Below are 21,533 nucleotides of genomic sequence, written 5' to 3' on the forward strand. Positions count from 1 at the left end.
CAATTTCAAAGAAAGGGGATCTCAGGGAATGCAGTAATTATCAAACTATTGCCTTAATATCTCATGCAAGTAAAGTAATGCTCAAGATTCTACAACAAAGGCTCTTACCATATATGGAGCGAAAAATGCCAGACGTCCAAGGTGAAAAGGAAGAGGCACCAGAGATCATATCACAAGCATACTTTGGATAATGGAACGGACCAAGGAATTTCAGAAGAAAATCACCCTGTGCTTTATAGATTACAGCAAAGTCTTTGACTGTGTAGATCAGCCTTTCCCAACCAGTGTGCCTCCAGATGTTCTTGGACCACAATTCCTATCTTTCCTGACCATTGGCAATGCTGGCTGAGGCTGATGGGAGTTGTGGTCCAACAACATCTGGAGGCACACTGGTTGGGAAAGGCTGGTGTAGATCATGAAAAACTATGGAACGCTTTAAAAGAAACAAGGGTGCCACAGCATCTGATTGTCCTGATGCGCAACCTATACTCTGGACAAGAGGCTACTGTAAGGAGAGGATATGGAGAAACCGTTTGGTTCCCCTTCGGAAAGGGTGTGAGACAGGGGTGTATTTTATCACCCTATCTATATGCATAACATATTATACGGAAAGCAGGATTGGACCAAGATGAAGGAGGTGTAAAAATTGGAGGGAGAAATATCAATAATTTAAGATATGCAGACGATACCATACTACTAGCAGAAACCAGTAATTATTTGAAATGAATGCTGATGAAAGGTAAAGAGGAAAGCATAAAAGCAGGACTACAGCTGAACATCAAAAAAGACTAAAGTAATGACAACAGAAGATTTATGTAACTTTAAAGTTGACAATGAGGACACTGAACTTGTCAAGGATTATCAATACCTTGGCACAGTCATTAACCAAAATGGAGGCATTAGTCAAGAAATCAGAAGAAGGCTAGGACTGGGGAGGGCAGCTGTGAGAGAACTAGAAAAGGTCCTTAAATACAAAGATGTATCACTGAACACTAAAGTCAGGATCGTTCAGACCATGGTATTCCCGATCTCTATGTATGGATGTGAAAGTTGGACAGTGAAAAAGGCGGATAAAAGAAATCAACTCATTTGAAATGTGGTGCTGGAGGAGAGCTTTGTGCATACCATGGACTGTGAAAAAGACAAATAATTGGGTGTTAGAACAAATTAAACCATAACTGTCACTAGAAGCTAAAATGATGAAACTGAGGTTATCATACTTTGGACAGATAAGGAGAAGACATGATTCATTAGAAAAGATAATAATGCTGGGGAAAACAGCAGGGAGTAGAAAAAGGGGAAGGCCAAACAAGAGATGGATTGATTCCATAAAGAAAGCCACAGACCTGAACTTACAAGATCTGAACAGAGTGGTTCATGTCACATGCTCTTGGCAGTCACTGATTCATAGGGTCGCCATAAGTCGTAGTCGACTTGGAGGCACATAACAACAACAACAAACGTAACAAAGACTTTCCTCTTCTCCCAGGCATTTTAGCATGTGTTTTTGAATTGTTTTTAATTTGTTTTAATTGTGTTTTTAAATTGTTTTTTGTGCTTTTAAATTTGTATATTTGTTTTTATTGTTTTTAATTGCTGTAAACAACCCAGAGAGCTTCGGCTATGGGGCGGTATATAACTGTAATCAATCAATCAATCAGTCAATCAATCAATCAATCAATAACAAACAAATAAATAAAATAAATTTCTATACCACTTTATTTACAACCTGAATTAAAGCATTAAATAAAGCATTACCAAATATCAACCTAAAACATTACAGATGGTCAAATATGAAACACACTTTCACAGCAGCATAATTAACAGAAAAGCAAAATATTTTCATAAACCTAAAAAAAAAATACAGATAAAAAACTAATGCAAAAATACAATAAACTCCACAAAGCAGCACCTCCTGCTGGAAGGGTAGTATATAAATTAGTAGTAGTAGTAGTAGTAGTATAGCTGAGATAGACTGTCCACCACAACACAGTAACCTCTCCCAAATACATCCTTAGCAATATTCCACATCCAAGCCTCACTGTCATGCATCCCACAAACCCTACAGATAACTAATCCTCAGCCAACTAGTTATTAAAGAGTAAATTTTTGGTCTATAAAAATACATAACAGCATTAAGCATAATTTCCAACCTGCTCATTCACCCACCTCCATCTAGGGCAATACAGTGTCACACAAAAAACTACTCCCTCCCCATCTCTCACCCATGTAGGGCCATACTGTATACCAGTTCAATCTCTCACACTGAGTGGTACTGAGCAACTCTGAAACACACAAAAACATGATAAACCACTCTCACTCTGGGTAGCAAAGACCAATTCCAATTACCACCCAATAATTAATAATTCAATTTCATAATTGCTGCCCTGGCCTCCTGCTGGGAGGAAGGGTGGGATATAAATCAAATAATAAATAAATATAAATAAATAAATTTCTCCTACCAAATCATGCATTAAAGAGTTCAAAATGAAAGGAGGTGGTGCCCTTGTTGGCGTGAAAAATATTAGTGCCTTAGAAGCTATTTTACTGGATCTAAAAAGCTTTCCCTTTCTGACTTCTAACAAAAGCGTTTATCTCCAAGAAAGAAAAACGTTCCCAGTGTTGTGCAATTTCTTTCGTAAACGTACTGGCAATTAGGATTCATTGAAGTGGCCTCCCTCCCTCTGGAGCAAAGGCAGAGAATGGAATGTGTGACTTTCAGATACACATTTCAAATGGGTATTTGACCCTGGGAAATAACTAAACATGCTATTCCACTGTACTGATCACAGAAGGGGTGATAACATTAGGGTAAGATCTAACAAGAACAGGAAAACAGAAAGGATGAGACTTCACCTCCTGTTTCTTTTCAACACGTATGTTCCCTATATTATGTTTGTTTACATCCTTGTTTGATGACTCTGTCTTTTGCAATGTTTACTGCTTGCCATGCCATGTTGATCTATACATTGTTGCTGTTTCCTGAATAAAGTTGTCTTTCTGACCAAGGTTGTACTCTGAGTTGGACTGAGAGCTTCTTTGGGGCAGTTAGAACCTTTAATCAAAGTTCTATTGTGTTTGGATCATGTTATTCTTCCTCACTCGATTCAGGGTCCAATTGCAGCTCGTGTCCTACCTGGGGAAGGTGGTACAGCGAGATAGCCATTGAGATCTCGCCCAACACCCTCACAGATACCCCAAAAGGTCTGCAATGCAGCAACCTTTTTATATGATCTGTGAGCTGGATGCAAATCAATTAGCCACAGCTGTTTCCATTCTCCTTTGCTGGAATCAGCAACAGTGTCCTGGCTGGCTGGGTACCTAGGAACAGGGTGGGCAAGGAGATAGAATGGCCTCCTCAAAGTAGCATTCCAGAACATCCTTAGTCCATTATCATCATTACTAGTAACAACCACCACCACCACCCTTTGCGCTGCTTTCTGGTATCTCCACAGCCTACCTATTTATTTATTTAACAAAATTTATATACCTCATTAATGTAAAGACCTCAAGGTGGTTTACAAAAAATAAAAAATAAAACAGTTAAAAACAAGAGACTGAAAATGTATTTAAAACAATTAAAACAGCTACTATTTTTTTTTTTAAAAAAAGATCAGTATCTGTGTGTCTGGATAGGCTTACCTAAACAAAAACATTTTAAGCAGGTGCCTACAGGAATATAGTAAAGACACCTGCCTGATGTCAATACGCAGGGAGTTCCAAAGAGTAGGTGCTGCCACAGTAAAATAACAATTTTTTACAAGTGCAGAACAAATACCATGTGGCACTTGTAACAGTGCATGTTCTGCAGACCAAAGTGCTAAAGAGGGTACCAATGGGGTAAGGCAGTCTTGCAAGTAAACTGGTCCCAAGCTGTTAAGGGTTTTATATACCAGCAGTAACACCCTGAATTTGGCCTGGTAACAAACTGGCAACCAATGCACACCTCTGAGCAGAGGTGTTATATGCTGACAGGCTCACTCCCATCAGCAGTCTGGCTGCAGCATTCTGCAACAATTGCAGTTTCTGAGTCAAGTGACAAGGAAGGCCCACACAGAGTCCATTGCAGGAATCTAGTGTTGAAGTTACCAGTGCATGAACTACTGTGGACAAACTGTTTTGGTCCAGGAATGGTCACAATTGTCTCACCAGGTGTAGCTGATAAAAGGCACTTCTAGCCACTGAGACTACCGGGCCTCTAGTGACAGAGCTGGATCCAGAAGCACCCACAAACTATGTATCTGCTCCTTCAGCTTATTTTCTTTCATCCATCCCACCACTGCAGACACTGGTCCAGGGCCCACACACCTCTCCTGATTCAGATGTTATGGAGAAGTACAGCTGACTGTCATCAGCAGACTGATGACATCTTGCCCCAAAACTCCTAATGACCACTCCCAGAGGGTTCATATAAATATTAAATATCACTGGGGATAAGATGGTACCCTGTGGCACCCCACAGCACAACTGACAGGGGGCCGAAAACATCCAACACTACTATTTGGTGCTATAGGTAGGACTGGAACCACTGTAATATGGTGCCCCCAGTTCCCATTCCATGGAGCTGGTCCAGGAGGATACCGTGGTCAATGGTATCGACAGCCACAGAGAGATCAAGAAGCAGGAGCAAAGTCACACTCCCCCTGTTTTTACAATTATCCTATCCCTTCCTGATTTTCAGAGGAAATTTCTTTCCTGCACACAAACAACCCAAAACAATCCTACCAAAAATATCACTTCTGTACTACTTCTGAGTACCCGGATGTTAAATATTTTCTTTTTTCGTTTGTAGCAAACATATATACTTAAAAACATTTTCAACTTAAAATTACTAGTTTCCTATGTAACAAAAGCAGTGATGTCTAAGTGAACCCTGCCTAACTGTTTTAAAAAATGGGATTGGAATGGGAGAGAAAGATTTACAACAGAAACACAATTCTTTGCTATGTTCACTCAAAAGTCCCATTAATTTGCAGCACAATCCTAACCATGTCTACTCAAAAGTAAGTGCTATTGAATTCAATGGGGTTTACTCCAGGTATGTGAGATTAGCATTAGAGCACTGGATTAAAGCTTCATATTGGGAAGGCTTTCAAAACACTGCCCTCTTTAACAGCCCAGGAAAATTTAAACTTGTTTGACTCCTACATACAAAAACGAAAAAGACTTGCTGCTACTGCTGCAAGCTATATACTTACTCAATTTATGAGTTTTTCATATAAGCTGGAAAAAAACAAGTTTTTTTGGCCTTGCAATGGGGTGTAGCTACTGCCTGAAGGTCAATAAATCCCTTATCAATCACAACCATAACAACTTATTTGCTACAAACCTGAAATGGTGGGGTTAGAGCAGCCAGCACTGAGCTCATTTAACAGAAGTGTGTGTGTGTGATGTTTTGGTGTATATCTAGTGAACCAGACCACCTAGAAAGTTTTTTTTAAAATGAAAGTTGAGAGTCCGGAGATTAAGGTGACTCACCCAGAGACCCAGAGAGGATCCCAAAAATCCAGATTCTCCGGGAGAAAACCAGAGACCTGCCAACCCTAACACAATTCCATGGACAAAATAGTGTTGGTGCTTTGCATGAACACTGCTTTTCAGTGAAATATGTAAATCCTTTCTATATTATGGTCTTGTATATAGGAATGAGCTGTATGATTACATATACCTAAAAATGTGACACAGGAAGTAGTCCTTCACAGGAACTATTTTAAAAAACAACATTATTATTAATTAGTTTTCTTAACTATCTTTCACCATATGGTCCAAGGGTGGGTACAGGAATTTAATAATGCAATATTCACTAACAGACTTCTATTCTCCTGAGAGAGCTCCAGTGGACAGAGTGGTTTAACAGTCAGCCGCTCTGAATGAAGTTCTGTGAGGGGACCAGGGCGTCTCCTAGCAATTCTCGGCACTCTTCACTAACTACACTTCCCAGGATTCTTTGGGAGAAGTCATGACTATCAAAAGGGAAATAAAGGTCTGGTATGGATGTGGCCAGGGACACCTTTGGTTTAAATTTGGGTGGGAGGCTACATGTGCCTGCTGCAGAATAAAAAGGTGTGGGAAACCCTGAAAAAGAATGATACTGTTAGCAATGTTTTTTCCTTTTGGAAATGAAAGGGGCTTCCCCTCTGCCCAGTGCCCACCCATGCAATCTCCTCCCCTCCCTTCCCCCTTCTTCCCTCCCCTCCCCCTCCCCTTTCTGCCCTCCTCCTCCCCTCCCTGCCCCTCCCCCAGGTTAGTTTCACCTATCCTAAACATCATTGTACAGAAGTAAATCCCACTGAATTCAAAAAGCATGCAAATGATCAAACCTGCCCTCCCCTCTCTACTATCCCCTCCCTCTTGCCCCTTCCCTCCCCCTTTCTTTACCCCTCCCTTCCTCTCCCTCCTCCCCTTCCAATCCCCTCCTTCCCTTCTCCTCCTTCCCTTTCCCTCCCCTCCAAGGAGGTCAGGTCTCCTGCTCCCCTGGTGCATTCACTATAGCTGCTCAATTTCCCTGCTTTTTCAAGTTTGATAGAAATATCTGTTGGCTATAGGTATATTCTTAAACTGCAAGGTTTTTTGCCTATTAGTGAATAACTACTTCTGTTTAATATTCATGTAACACTGACAATAAGCATTTTAATGACAATGCAAAGGAAGGTGCGTGGCAGTCCAATAAATTGCATATTGCATTAGGTCTTTTAGGAAGAAAGAAAGCAAATCTGTCACAGATAAATGAGTGGAAGCAAGCACTAATTGAAATTAGAACCAAATGCCCAGATTTCTATCTGCGCAAATGATTTGGGCAAGACTGCAGTCTGAATGCATATCAATGAATCTGTTCCTGTTTACCTTCAGATTTTTCTGCTTCCTTGCTTTCTCTATTTCTGGCATGGGCAAGAAGGGCCTGGAAGTCAGCCACATGCCTTAGCCTCAATCCGGTTAAGATTACTAGGATGTCTCTTGGCAAGGATAAGCCTTTTGAGGAACTAGCATAGGTTATGGCTAGTCCATCAATTAAGACAATCTGCCCACGAACTCACAAAGAATCTGAGGATGTTACTCAGTGTAATAATTGCCCCTGCACCACAAGTAATTAGAAACAGCAAAGAAAGCTTATCCAAGCCAAATGCTTTTTTCTAAGATTCATTAATAACATAATTCTTCGTGTAGTGAGGCAGTACCTACAGCAACCCCCCCAAAAGGACAATTATATAGTGGACTTAGTCCTTAAAACATCTTGTGAAAAAGAATAACTTTGGGAGGTCAGCAGGAAGAAAAAAAGCCAGGCTATAACTGATATGACCCTGGAGTCGGATTCCTCATCTTCAGGACAAGGACTCTGAAGCAGAAAGGAAAGGACATGGAGGGTCAGCTCCAGAAGTGCTCTCAGATTAATCTGCTGGGCAAGTGCCCACCTGGCCCAAGGATGTGGCACTGGTCCGCTTGAAAAGCAGTAACTCTGCTGCAGAAGACCCAGAAAGACCTGAGGCTCTCATGCTCCATCACAGTAGGAGACTACTGTAAAAGGCTGAGCCCTTCACGTAGAGCAGCATCTTGCAGCACAAGTGGTGCTAATAATTATGCTGAACCTGATGCTACTACATATTCTACTTCTATTACTACTATATAAGGCAGCCTTTCCCAACCAGTGTGCCTCCAGATGTTGTTGGACCACAACTCCCATCAGCCTCAGGCAGCATTGCCAATGGTCAGGAAAGATGGGAGTTGTGGTCCAACAACATCTGGAGGCACACTGGTTGGGAAAGGCTGATATAAGGGCTCAGTTTCAGCTTGTTCCTTGCTGGAGCCTGAATCCAAACCTTGCCCCACCTTGCATCCAACCTGCCTTAACCTTGTCCCGCCTTGCCACACAACAATGATGTCATGACACCTGGAAGGGAAGAGTTAACTTATGTCTTAGAAGAAAATAGATAATGTAGGTTTGAGAGCAGTGGCACAGCTCTAAGGAATGAAGGATGGTGAAGATGAGTTGAGCTCTTTATTGGTTACAGTTGGGACTGGTGATTGTGAACAGGGGGTTAGTGTTCGTAGAATGCATAGAAGGGGTTCTCTGAAAGCCACTGCCATGCATTCCCTTCACTTGTAGAATAACACAAAGAAGTAGGGCCATACCTGCTGGTTCCATGCCCAACTTGTTGGTCTCACTTCCAATTTCCTTCCTTCCTTACTCCTATGACAGAAATACCCCACCCTGACATATTTTTCAAGATGCCTGTATGTGGGTTGCTGCTGTAGAAGTGACAGATATGCACCAAGGGAGAAAGGAGAAAGAGAAGGAAAGTAAAAGCCTACTTCCTGCAACAGCTGTATCTACAACTACCAGGTAAGGAGAAACAGAGAAAAGATGGGTGGGTGAGTGAAGGTAAGGTGAAAGTGAACTGGGAATTCTTCTCCATCTCAAATTACAAGGCAGGGAAGTATAAGGTCATAATGCTTGCATAAGATTGGAGATCTGCACAAGGGAAGAGTGAACTGCAATGACATCTTTAATTGTTAGTCCCATTTTGCTCTAATTGGCCCAAAATATAAACTAAGAATTTACCTTTAGTGAATGATCTGACCTCATTATCCAAGTCTTGCAGCACACTGAAATGCAATAATCTGTAGCATAAAATCAGCAATCTTCTTAAACTCATATTTTCCTTTTTAACATTATTTTGGAAGAGCGGGATGGAGGCATGTGTCAGAAACAAACTATTTGGTCTAGATATAGGAAATATTGTTTCCTCCAGTTTATGAAATGGCGCTCAGGCTAATACAGAGAAACAACACTGTTTTTTGATAGGAAAAGCACAAGGAAATAAACAGACAGTGTTGGTTCTCATTCATGTATGATATACTGATGTTACTGTCTTTGCTCACCACAGTGAAATCACCTGTATGCTTCATACCTTGCTCCTATGAAAAAGTTTGTATTTGCCTCCGTTTGGACACAAGATATTATACTGATACACAAAAATACACACACACTAAAGTAACTAACTCTTACATTGAATTTGAAAGTACAAGGAAGGGGGTGCCAACATTTCTAAAGCCATTGTAAAGTTTCAGCATCAAAAATACATGCTGGCAGTGGTATTTGATCCATGTCTCAAGGGCAGAATTGTAATACTTCCACTTCTTATAACTAGAAGTGAAGTGCTAGAGGCCATTATGTCTGCCTTAGTCTCCATTTTCCAAGCATTTTTGTGCAGCTCAAATGATTCTCAGAAAAACAGAGATGGCTTCAGGGACACAGCTGTGTTCCAGAACAGCCCAGTGAAACAGTGACAGCAAAAGTGACACTACAGTGAGAAAAAAGATTAAACCAGAAAACAAAATGAAAGTTAATGCAATTTAACATAATGCTCCAGTGCCTTGTAGTAAACTATGACAAGTAAGCCAGGATTATGTAATTAACAGCCAGCTAAAAAGCAAACCACAAATTTGTTTCACATCTTAGTAAGACCTTTTCATGTACTGTTGGCAAGAGCACATACAAAGAGGGGATGGCTGGTTGGGCCAGGAAGGTGATTAATGCCTCTTTACGAGAGGCTGTCTGCTTTAAGGAGGCAGTGTTAAGATCACACCTTAAGACACCTTCCCTGGATCCAGGAAAACTTAATTTACCACCAACCAGTTGCTAACATCTTCATCTTGGGCAGAGTTCTTGAGTGAGTGGATGCTAATCAGATCCAGGCTCTCTTGGATGAGACTGATTTTCTAGATCCATTTCAATTGGGGTTTAGACACTGGTTTTGGCACAGTCACTGCCTTGGTCGCCCTGTATGATGACCTTTGTTGGGAGAAAGGCAGGGGTGGTATGACCCCGTTGATTCTCCTTGATCTCTCAGTGGCTTTCGATACAATTAACCATGACATTCTTCTGAACAGGCTGTTTGATTTGGGAGTGGGTGGCTCCAATCCTACTTGAATGGCTCTCTCCAGAGGGTGGTGCTTGGGTGATGTTGTTTTCATTCATTCATTCATTGCACTTGTATACCACCCCATAGCCGAAGCTCTCTGGGCGGTTTACAGCAATCAAAAACATTAAAACAAATATACAATTTAAAACACATATTTTAAAAACAATTTAAAACACAATTTTAAAATTTTAAACAATTTAAAAACAATTTAAAAGCACATGATAAAATGCCTGGGAGAAGAGGAAAGTCTTGACCTGGCGCCGAAAAGATAACAGTGTTGGTGCCAGGCACACCTTGTCAAAAAGATCATTCCATAATTTGGGGACCACCACTGAGAAGGCCCTCTCCATTGTTGCCACCCACCGAGCTTCCCTTGGAGTAGGCACCCGGAGGAGGGCCTTTGATCTTGAACGTAGTGTATGGGTGGGTTCGTATCGGGAGAGGCATTCCATCAGGTATTGTGGTCCCAAGCCGTGTAAGGCTTTATAGGTCAAAACCAGCACCTTGAATTGAGCTCGGAAACATACAGGCAGCCAACGCAAGCAGGCCAGAATCGGTTTTATATGTTCGGACCGTCTGGTCCCTGTTACCCATCTGGCTGCTGCATTTTGCACAAGCTGCAGTTTCCGAACCGTCTTCAAAGGCAGCCCCACGTAGAGTGCATTGCAGTAATCTAATTTGGAGGTTACCAGAGCATGGACAACTGAAGCCAGGTTATCCCTGTCCAGATAGGGACGTAGTTGGGCCACCAACCGAAGTTGGTAGAAGGCACTCCGTGCCACTGAGGCTACCTGAGCCTCAAGTGACAGAGATGGCTCTAGGAGAACCCCCAAGCTATGAACCTGCTCCTTCAGGGGGAGTGCAACCCCATCCAGGACAGGTTGGACATCCACCATCTGGTCAGAAGAACCATCCACTAGCAGCATCTCAGTCTTGTCTGGATTGAGCCTCAGTTTATTAGCCCTCATCCATCTCATGGACCCTCCAATGTGGGATGCCACAAGGGTTTGTTTTATATTCCATGCTCTTTACCATTGCCATGAAACCACCTACTGGGGTATTGCCAGGATTTGGAATGTGTTGTCATCAATATGCAGAAAACATGCAACTCTATTTCTCTCTTACATCAGCAGGTGTGGCAGTGGATGTGCTAGGCTGGCGTCTGGCTTTAGTGATGGACTGGATGAGAGCCAATAAGCTAAAGCTCAGTGCAGATAAGGCTGAGGCACTGTTAGTGGGTGGTTCTCTTGACCGGAAAAGTAGGATTCAACTTGTTCTGGATGGGGTGCATTCCCCCTAAAGGAACAGGTGTACAGTTTGGAGCTACTTGTAGATCCATTACTGTCACCTCGGTGATATGGAGTGCTTTCCATCAGCTTTGGCTAGTGGCTTAGCTGCAAACCTATCTAGATAGCAATAGCCTAACTTCTGTTGTCTGTGCTCTGGTAATATCTAGGTCAGATTACTGCAATGTATGATACATGGGGCTGCCTTTGAAGACAATTTGGAAACTGCAGCTAGTGCAGAATTCAGTGGTCAGATTGTTGCCGAAGGAGGAGGTTTGATCATATAACACCAATCCTGGCCTGATTCCACTGGCTGCCAGTTAGTTTCTAGGCTCAATTCAAAGTGCTGGTGTTCACCAATAAAGCCTTATTTTATTTTATTTTATTTTATTTTAAGACATTTGTATACTGCTTAATCATTCACATTTCTACGTAGAGTACATAAAAATGAGCCTACATAAAATGAATAAATAAAACAAAATCATCATAAAAACAAACACTACCTTAAAATTCCTGCTGGAACAAAGTCTTAATGATGAGCCTCAAATTCAACAGGGAGGGTGCCTATCTAATCTCAGTTAGGAGGATGTTCCACAGAATTGGGCACACTGCACTGAATGCACAGCTTCTAGTCATCAGAAACCATGCATCTGAGCCATGGTGGACTAACAACAGAGACTCCCCAAAGATCTCAGTGATTGATAGGGATCTAAGGAATCAGGAATTCCTTAAAGTATCCTGGACCCAAATTGTTAAGGACCTTGTAAATTAATACAATAACCTTGAACCTGGCCTAGTAACATATATTAACTTTCTCCTACAGAAAGTGGAGGAAGCAACCAGAGGATCAGCTATCCTGGATTTGATTCTAACCAATAGAGATGATTTGGTGGATGAAGTGGCAGTTACGGGAACTCTGGGGGAAAGTGACCACACCATACTTGAATTCTTGATTTTAACAGAAGTAAAAGCTGAGAGTAGCCATACACGCACCCTGGACTTCAGGAAAGCTGATTTCAACAAACTCAGAACAATTGTTAAGTATGGTTCCATGGCAAGCGACCATAATGAGAAAAGGAGTCCAAAATGGGTGGGAGTTTCTAAGAGTGCAATGGCAAGCAATTCCAACAAGGAAAAAAGGGGGGAAACAGCAGAAGAAGCCAATGTGGCTTCACAAAAAGCTTAGAGGTGACCTGAAAACAAAAAAGGACACATACAGGAAGTGGAAAGAAGGCCAGGCCACAAAGGAAGAGTACAGGCAGGTATCACGGAATTGCAGGGATGGTGTCAGGAAGGCTTCAGCTGAGGTTAGCGAGGGATGCTAAAAGCAACAAAAAAGCTTTCTTCAGTTATGTCCATAGTAAAAGACAGGGAAAAGAAATGGTGGCACAGCTACTCAATGAGGATGGCAAAATGATAACAGATGACAAAGAAAAGGCAGAAGTGCTCAATTCCTACTTTGGCTCAGTCTTCTCCCAAAAAAGGGTCTATGACCCTCCCAGGAAACATGAAGTAAAAGGGGCAGGATTGGAGCTGAAGCTTGACAGACAAATGGCCAAGGAATACCTAATCACTTTGAACGAGTTCAACTCGGCAGCGCCCGATAAACTACATCCTAGAGTATTGAAGGAACTGGCTGAAGAACTCTCAAAACCTCTGTCTATTATCTTTTCGAAATCGTGGAGGACTGGTGAAGTGCCGGATGACTGGAGGAGAGCTAATGTTGTCCCTATCTTCAAAAAGAGCAAGAAGGAGGAACCGGGGAACTACAGACCAGTCAGCCTAACCTCAATCCCTGGAAAAACTCTGGAGCAGATTATAAAGCAATCAATCTGCAAGCACTTTGAAAACAATGCAGTGATTCCTAGGAGCCATCATGGATTTATGAAGAACAAATCCTGCCAAACTAATCTTATCTCATTTTTTGACCGAGTAACCTCCCTTGTAGACTGTGGGAATGTTGTGGACATAATATATCTCGACTTCAGCAAAGCTTTTGACAAAGTGCCCCATGATATTCTGATTAGCAAGCTAGCTAAATGTGGGCTGGATGGAACAACTATCAGGTGGATCCACAGTTGGCTCCAGAATCGTACTCAAAGAGTGCTTATCAATGGTTCCTTCTCAAACTGGCAGAAGTAACAAGTGGGGTACCACAGCGCTCGGTCCTGGGCCCAGTGCTCTTCAATTTTTATTAACGACTTGGATGAGGAGGTACAGAGCATGGTTATCAAATTTGCAGATGATACAAAATTGGAGGGCATAGCTAATACTGTGGAAGAAACAAAATTCAAAGAGACCTTGATAGGCTGGAGCATTGGGCTGAAAACAACAGAATGCAATTCAACAGGGATAGATGCCAAGTTCTACACTTAGGAAAAAGAAACTAAATGCACAGTTATAAGATGGGGGATACTTGGCTCACCAGTGTGACGTGTGAGAAGGATCTTGGAATTGTCATTGATCTAAAGCTAAATATGAGCCAACAATGTGATGTGGCTGCAAAACGGCAAATGCTATATTAGGCTGCATTAACAGAAGTATAGTTTCCAAATCGTGTGAAGTATTAGTTCCCCTCTATTCAGCACTGGTTAGGCCTCATCTTGAATACTGCATCTAGTTCTGGTCTCTGCACTTCAAGAAGGATGCAGACAAACTGGAACAGGTTTAGAGGAGGGTAACAAGGATGATCAGGGGACTGGAAACAAAGCCCTATGAGGAGAGACTGAAAGAACTGGGCATGTTTAGCCTGGAAAAGAGAAGACTGAGGGGAGATATGATAGCACTGTTCAGGTACTTAAAAGGTTGTCATACAGAGGAGGGCCAGGATCTCTTCTCGATCGTCCCAGAGTGCAGGACACGGAATAATGGGCTCAAGTTGCAGGAAGCCAGATTTCAACTGAACATCAGGAAAAACTTCCCAACTGCTAGAGCCATACGAGAATGGAACCAATTACCTACAGAGGTAGTCAGCTCTCCAACACTGGAAATATTCAAGAGGCAGCTGGACAGCTATCTGTCGGGAATGCTTTGATTTGGATTCCTGCATTGAGCAGGGGGTTGGACTATGATTTTTTGTGCTGGTGATAGTCTGACCCATCAACAGTTTAGCCACAGCATTTCGCACCAGCTGGAGCTTCCAGGCCAGGTGCAAGGGTAGCCCCATATAGAACATATTTTCTTGAGGTTACCAGTGCATGAATCACTGCAGCCAGACTATCCCTGTCTAAGAATGGCCATAGCTGGGAGCTAGTGATGGAGGGGAGGAAGGGGAATCCTGCAGATCTGTTGACATGACATTGGATCTTGCACAAATCCATAGGAAATACAGTAGGGCCCTGCTTTATGGCGCTTCGCTTTACGGCGATTTACTAATACCGCTGTCTCAATTAGACACAATTAGACTAAAGCCCCACTCATACGGTGCTTGTTCCGCTTTTATGGCGGTTTTCGGGCATTGCACACCATTCTATTCAATGAGTTCCGCTTTACAGCAGCTTTCACTTTACAGCGGGGGTCCAGAACGTAACCTGCCATATGAGTGGGGCCCTACTGTACTGTAGCTTATGGTAAATGTTTATGTCTGGTCTTGCCTCAGTTCTTTGTACTTAGGGAGCCCTTGTTTTCTTCAGCTTTGTGGGAACAGGAAGCATATAAAATAATAGTATACATTATGTTTGCTCTAGGAACAATATATTTTAAAACCAACTCTAGGAATGTTCAGGAGTACTATGCATCTTGATGAGACACATTTGCTGTTCCATCTTAACCAGCAAAATAACTCGGGTAGGCCCTCAGAAGCATGTCTCAAGAATTTGAATGGTCACAAATCTGCCATGAAATTATTACTTGCAAGATGAGGCAAAAAGCTGTGTGTACCAGGGTAGAAATTTGTTAGTTCTACAATCAGGTGTTTTTATGGCCCAGATTGCATAAAACTGTAGATTTGAAATGACATAATAATTCTTAGCCAATAGTTCCACTCTCCAAATTTGCTGCCTCAATTGCAGACAGAGGGGACATATCAGAATTTTTTTGAGAGTGGTGAATATAAATGTGGATATTGCCTATCTTGTCTTATATTACTTTGTTGTGTAGAGGTCTTATGGATCATCACAGGTTTCGTATTGGTATTCCAAAATATTTGCTATCTCTAGCTAATGATAATCATTGCATTACCTATAGGACTGTTCTATTTGTAATTTAGTTTATTTATTTATTTAGGTTTCTATCCCCTCCCTTCCTCCCAGTAGGAGCCCAGAGTGACAAACAAAAGCACTAAAATACTTTAAAACATCATAAAAACAGACTTTAAAATATATTAAAATAAAACATTTAAAAAACAAAATTCATTTCTTGTGTTGGAATTCTGTTTGTCACATACACACACAGGAAACACTGAAACTAGTTGAGAAAGTTAGGAGTAAATCTATGAGTAGAGAGGACTATCTAATATAAATTGTTCTGAGATATTTTATATAATTTAATTTGAAATGTGTGGCTGTCTTTCCATCTTCTATGATTATACATTTTATATGTGCATTTTTGAGATCAACACAGAATAGAAGGGGAACCTCAGGCCCAGGGCCTGACTGCCTCTCTCCAGGTTTCTCTATCTGGCCTCAGACCACATCCTTCACTTCACCTGCTTCGCACTCCAAGTGTTTTCACATGGCTGAAATGTGTCCTTGAATTCTGATAATGCCCCTTGGTTGTCTGGACGGGGCACAGAGAGGGGTGTGTGTATAGAAGCTGGCCAACTGTATAAAGGTAAAATCTAATTGTTGCTCTGTCTGAAGGGAATGTGGTCCTAAGGCTGAAAAAGTTTCCCCATCCTTGAAAATCAATATATTTTTATGACCTGTGGTTGAAATAAACTAATGGATGAAATAACTGACTGAAATTTCAATTGTATTTACTTTCCAGGACCTAAACATACTTATGATTGCAGTCTTAAAGCCTAGCACAACTCCCACTCATCCTTCTAGGGCGTCATCCTATTTTGGTACACTGTATACTTAAATATGGCATCTAAGTGTTGAATTTATATGTGAATAAATTGTGATAAAGAGATTTTAAGCAAGTTGTTCCAAAAGAGTTTTATCAGAGTTAAAGAGACTTTTACAGCGGAAGGCAGAAGGTGGACTGAAGCCTAAGCAATTGATTCAATATAGGGATGGGTGAGTATTTCAATGAAATCGGAATTGGTACTGGATTCCCTGATAATTCACAGGTCCACTGCCTTTGTGGACTTATCCTGAAGCCTGAGAACTTCTGCCGCTTTTCCTGATACTGGATTTTTACCACATTGAAAATAAGTTAAACTGATCAGTCTGCTTTGCTTGCTAACTGAAAGCAATGGATAACAGTCAAAGAACGAACTCAAATCAATACTGTGTAAGGACAATGCAATGCTTTCAAAGCAGCATCGGGCAGCAGATCCCATCTCTAGTTTTGTTTTGTTTTATTTATTTATTTATTTTATTGCATTTGTATACCGCCCCATAGCCGAAGCTCTCTGGGTGGTTTACAACAATTAAAAACATTTTGAAAAATATACACATTTAAATATTACTATTTTAATATGATATGATAAGTTATAAACAGCAAGTTAAAGACTTGGTTATAGTTCTGAACAGCTCTGAGCAAAAATAAAAATATTAAATCAAAATCAAATATATGGAATCTAGAAACAATTAAACAGTAAATATTTGGCTCAGCTTTTGAAATTCCCCTGCACATCAAATTAGGACAGCCTTCTCTGCTGCAGAAGCCAGCAGATATAGCTGTGAATGGGGGATCAGAGCTTAAGAAAGCAAATATAATATAATCTGATTTTCAAGGATACAACCCCAACTACAGAAATCCCAAGAAGAAATCAGAGAATGACTTCCACATTTTATATCCACCATAGCCATTGCCACAACAAATCAATTTTAGGAGAGATAAAGGGGGGGGGAATCTAGCTAGAGGCTAAAACCTCTTAAAAAAAGTATTGGAATTCCTTTTCTTTAGTAGAGAGCAAAAATTTGTCTGAGGCTAATCTGTGAGAAAACATTGTTATTCTCTCTGTGAGCACCTCACCATGTGAGGCAAATATAACTCCTTTTCACTGCTGCAGATGCCACAGAGATAAACAGAAGAATCCTGCATAATACAGACGATGCCGAGTTGTCTAAAAGAAAAAAAACCCATACAATGAATCTGGAATCCTTCCCAGATCATGCATCTGTCTCTAAGTTACACTTTAGAACTACCCAAACTATAGCAAGCCAGTGTATTTTACATTGTAGTAAATTATGCCAGGGTAATTTACTCCTATTCCAAACTATTCAGGAGTGGGGCTACTGTCAGCTGAGCCAGCCCGGGGCCTAGCAGAGAAAAAACAAGCCTTTAAAATAGAGTTTGACTTACACCACCCATTTTGCCATTATAACTTCTACTGGGTCTCTAGGTCATGTGACTGAGCTGAACACAGTATAAAATAGGGATAAGTCTCACTGTGCTCTCAAGATCCCTGATCCCTGTGCAAGACCAACCCAAATTGTGTTTGCATTTTTACAATTTGTAGGCCAGTACAATATGTCAGAGAGGTGGTCTGGTCTCCTGCTCCTCCGGCACATTCACTTTAGCTGTCTAATTTTCTTGCTTTTTAGAGTTCAATAGAAATATATACGCTATAGGTATGTTCTTAAACTGTAAGTTTTAAAAAACATTATTATAGAATTTGCCTCATTTTTGTAATGGAGGAAATTAACTGGATCCTTTTCCAATTTCCTGAAAATGGAAATGGACTACCTTCAAGTCGATCCCGACTTATGGCTACCCTATGAATAGGGTTTTCATGGTAAGCGGTATTCAGAGGGGGTTTACCATTGCCTCCCTCTGAGGCTGAGAGGAAGTGACTGGCCCAAGGCTCAGAAACGTGCTTTTTCCTGCTTTTCTGAACATCTCACAGATTGAGTAAGTAAGCTTTCAGTCTTTTTATCTCCTGTGTGTAGGAGTCAGACAGGTTTAAATTTTGAATAGGGCAGTCCTTTGCAAACTTCCCAAATTGAAGCTTTAACCCTCTTTTCTCTTCTTCCAGGCATGTTAACAGCATTTGAATAACATTCGTTTTTAACTTGCTTATCTGTTTTTATGGGTTTTAATGGTTTAAATTTGTATACCTGTTTTTAATGTTTTTAATTGTTGTAAACTGCCCAGAGAGCTTCAGCTATGGGACGGTATAATAATAATAATAATAATAATCTTCATCATCTAGTACTTGATTTTCCAGAGTAAACATACCGAGAGTAAACCCCACTGAATTCAATAGGACTTCTTTTTGAGTAGACATGGTTAGGATTGTGATGTAAATTGATGGGACTTTTGAGTGAACATAGGAAAGAATTGTGTTTGTGTTGTATATCTTTCCCTCCCCCTCCAATCCTATTTTTAAAGCAATTAGGCAGGGCTTACTTAGGTATCACTGTTTTTATTATGTTGGAAACTAATACTGATTTTATTTTTTTAATCTTCTGCAATGATCAACTGGTTTTGACAATAAACTATTATATGGGGTGTATGTATTTTTACATCTCCAATGCATGTGTGTATATGGGAATCTTTCCAACAACCCTGTGAGTTAGGGTTGCAGTCTGGAAACCAAGGCAGCTCACAATAAGAAATAAATCCCTTTAAAATTCAATAACCATAAAAACAAGTATAAACAGTTGCAAAACAGCTTAAAGTGGCATGATTCTGAATTTTGGGTTGCATGAATGAAGTTGCTTATCACTTGAGGTTGCAGTTCTGTCCCTGTTTGAGTAAGCCCCACTGAATACACTGGGACTTGATTCTGAATAAATAAACATAGGATTGCACTATAAATATCTTTACAGGTTGTGTAAATAATAAATATATTTGATAGTCATGCTTATACAAATATTTCTTCATTTATCGTATTTTTGGTTTTTGGTTAGGAATACTGACTGGTTGTGAGATGCTTAGTTTTCTGCTTTACTCATAGGAATCTTGTTGTGGTTGGTATGGTATTGCATTTAAGAAATCATCACTGTCTTTTGTTCTTCTTTTTCTATTTATATTTCATTTACCTTTATCCTCACCCCCTTTTATCCATAGAAACAACAACAGTGGTTCCATGCGCTCCACTCAACCTTCTTAAACCCGCTGATGATTCACCTAGTTGTTTGTTTCTTGTCCAATAGTGGTAAAAGAGAATTCACATACTGGGCAGCATGGCTGCAATTGTTGTTGTTCCTAAGCTACTGCCTGTGAAAGTTGACCAAATCATGTGTGCTTTCTCTCTGTCAATTATATTCACTGGAATTGGGTTGGCTGATAAAATGAGTTTATAGTAGCCCACAGGGGAGACAAAAAAGGGTAGAGAATCTTCTTACTCATTACTCAGACAGCTTTCTAAAGTGAAGGGTCAAATCTGTAAAGAAATTTGGACGTTAAAAGGTAGGAGCAGGGCATTCCAGGCAGGGGGTTGCCAACCCTACTTGGATATGGATATCTTTGTAGAGGATCCCTTGTCAAGCTTTACCATCAACACAATCTAAAACATATCTACTGAGAAGTCCTGTTGAGTTCTATGGGGCTTAGTCCCTTAGTAGGTGTGTTGTGACTGGCCTGGCCTGAAGGCACTTGAACCCTTTTTTGCCAGAAGCTAATCGGCTAGATTAAATGTTCCCTACCCAGGTGGTTCCCATTTAGGTAAGATTTCTATCTTAATTTCCAATCAGATAAATGTTTTTGTACGAATTGTATGCACTAAGCAACTGTGGTTGATGCTTAATGTATCATGCTTGGACCTGCCTGCCCCATGACATCACTTGTACCTGCCCCATGACATCACTCGGGCCCGCCCCCAAAATCTCAGGGTTTGGGATGCTACTGACCTGGCAACCCTACACGTAAGCCCTGAGCCACTCACTATGCGGTGATCTTTAGCTGGCCCTTTACACCCAGGAGACACAAGCGGGGATTTGAACTCACAGACTCTGGACTCCCAGCCAGACTCTCCTCCCCACTGTGAGAATGCTTTGATTATTTGCAGAGTTCAACGATCTGCAGGGATTCACTCCTCTACAATTATGCTTACAATTCCACCTTTAGATTTCACCACTGTTAATTTGTAATATATATTATATGCAAATCTAAGAATAAGGTAGAGAGGAGGAGAACCATGAAGTACACCTTCAGATTATTAAAAGGTGGAATATAATTGTAGTAATAATAGTAACAATTACACCTTAATATACTCATGTACACACAAATACATTTCTCTCTGTCTTACACAAATCGCAGACATACCTCTCTCTCGCACACACTGACACTCACATTCACACACACTTGAGAAAAGCTTCTCTGTAGGGCAAAGAAAGCATCTGCCACTACCTGGCTGGAGGCAACAGCACCCTGAGCTGGGGTGGGTGGGAATAAAATATGCTCTTTTTTTCTTTTAAAAGGAAGCAGAGCTTAAAATAAAGGGGGAAGAAGGGAGAGAAAGAAAGTGAAATTTAGAAGGCAAACAGTTACAAATATAAGGGAAAAATCAGAGCTAAGCCCAGAGGAAACCATCTTGGGAGAACAGGAAATGAAATTGGGCCCAACTGCTAAGCAACATCTGCTTTGCTCAGCTCAGGAGGTATAGCATTTTTTTAGCTTAAAGAGAACCATTAGCTCAAACTGCTCTTTCTCAAATAACACATTTTGCAATGAATCCTCTATTCCTTCTAAAAAGCCTTTGACTTTCCCACTGTTTTTCGCAGTGGCCATCTTGTTCGTAGTCCTCCCAGTAGCCATTCTGCTTATTGTCTGATTCTCCTGATGTTTCTCATGGCAGCCATCTTGTTTGTAGTCCTTTTACTCCCAGTGGCCATTTTGATTGTAGTTCAAATGCACAGTGATTCAACATGTTAATTTTCATAAATTTATTGGAAGTCAATTACTAGAGTTTTTGTAACTTGACAATACCAAAAGGAGCACCTTACATGACAGGGCAATTAACTGAAAAGGACTACTAGTACTGTGGTTACACCTCTGTTTTAAAATTTGAGGGCAAATATGAGAATTTCTTAAGAAAAAAGTTCAAACCACTTCTGGGTTTCTTTGCATCTTTTTTTTTTGCACCATTTTCTTTATTTTTTTTACTTTAACCTGTGGATTTTCCCTGATTTTTTTTAAAAAAATTATACCATGAAAACTGCAGGCTTGTTAAGGAAGCGTTTCTAAGTCCAAACAGTACAAGGTTTGTATGTTTCCTTTGTCAAATGTGCTTATGTGAACCACCAGAATGACATGGGGGAGTGGTAATTGC

General features: G+C 40.8%; 1 protein-coding gene across 12 annotated transcripts in view; it reads right to left on the minus strand.

The window, feature by feature from the left end:
• Nucleotides 1-21,533, minus strand: part of DMD (dystrophin) — a 2,032,119-nt gene that overhangs the window by 1,003,504 nt on the left and 1,007,082 nt on the right. The gene's annotated exons all lie outside the window — the stretch shown is intronic.

The sequence above is a fragment of the Rhineura floridana genome, chromosome 5 (genome assembly GCF_030035675.1).
Source record: "Rhineura floridana isolate rRhiFlo1 chromosome 5, rRhiFlo1.hap2, whole genome shotgun sequence".
Taxonomy (NCBI): domain Eukaryota; kingdom Metazoa; phylum Chordata; class Lepidosauria; order Squamata; family Rhineuridae; genus Rhineura; species Rhineura floridana.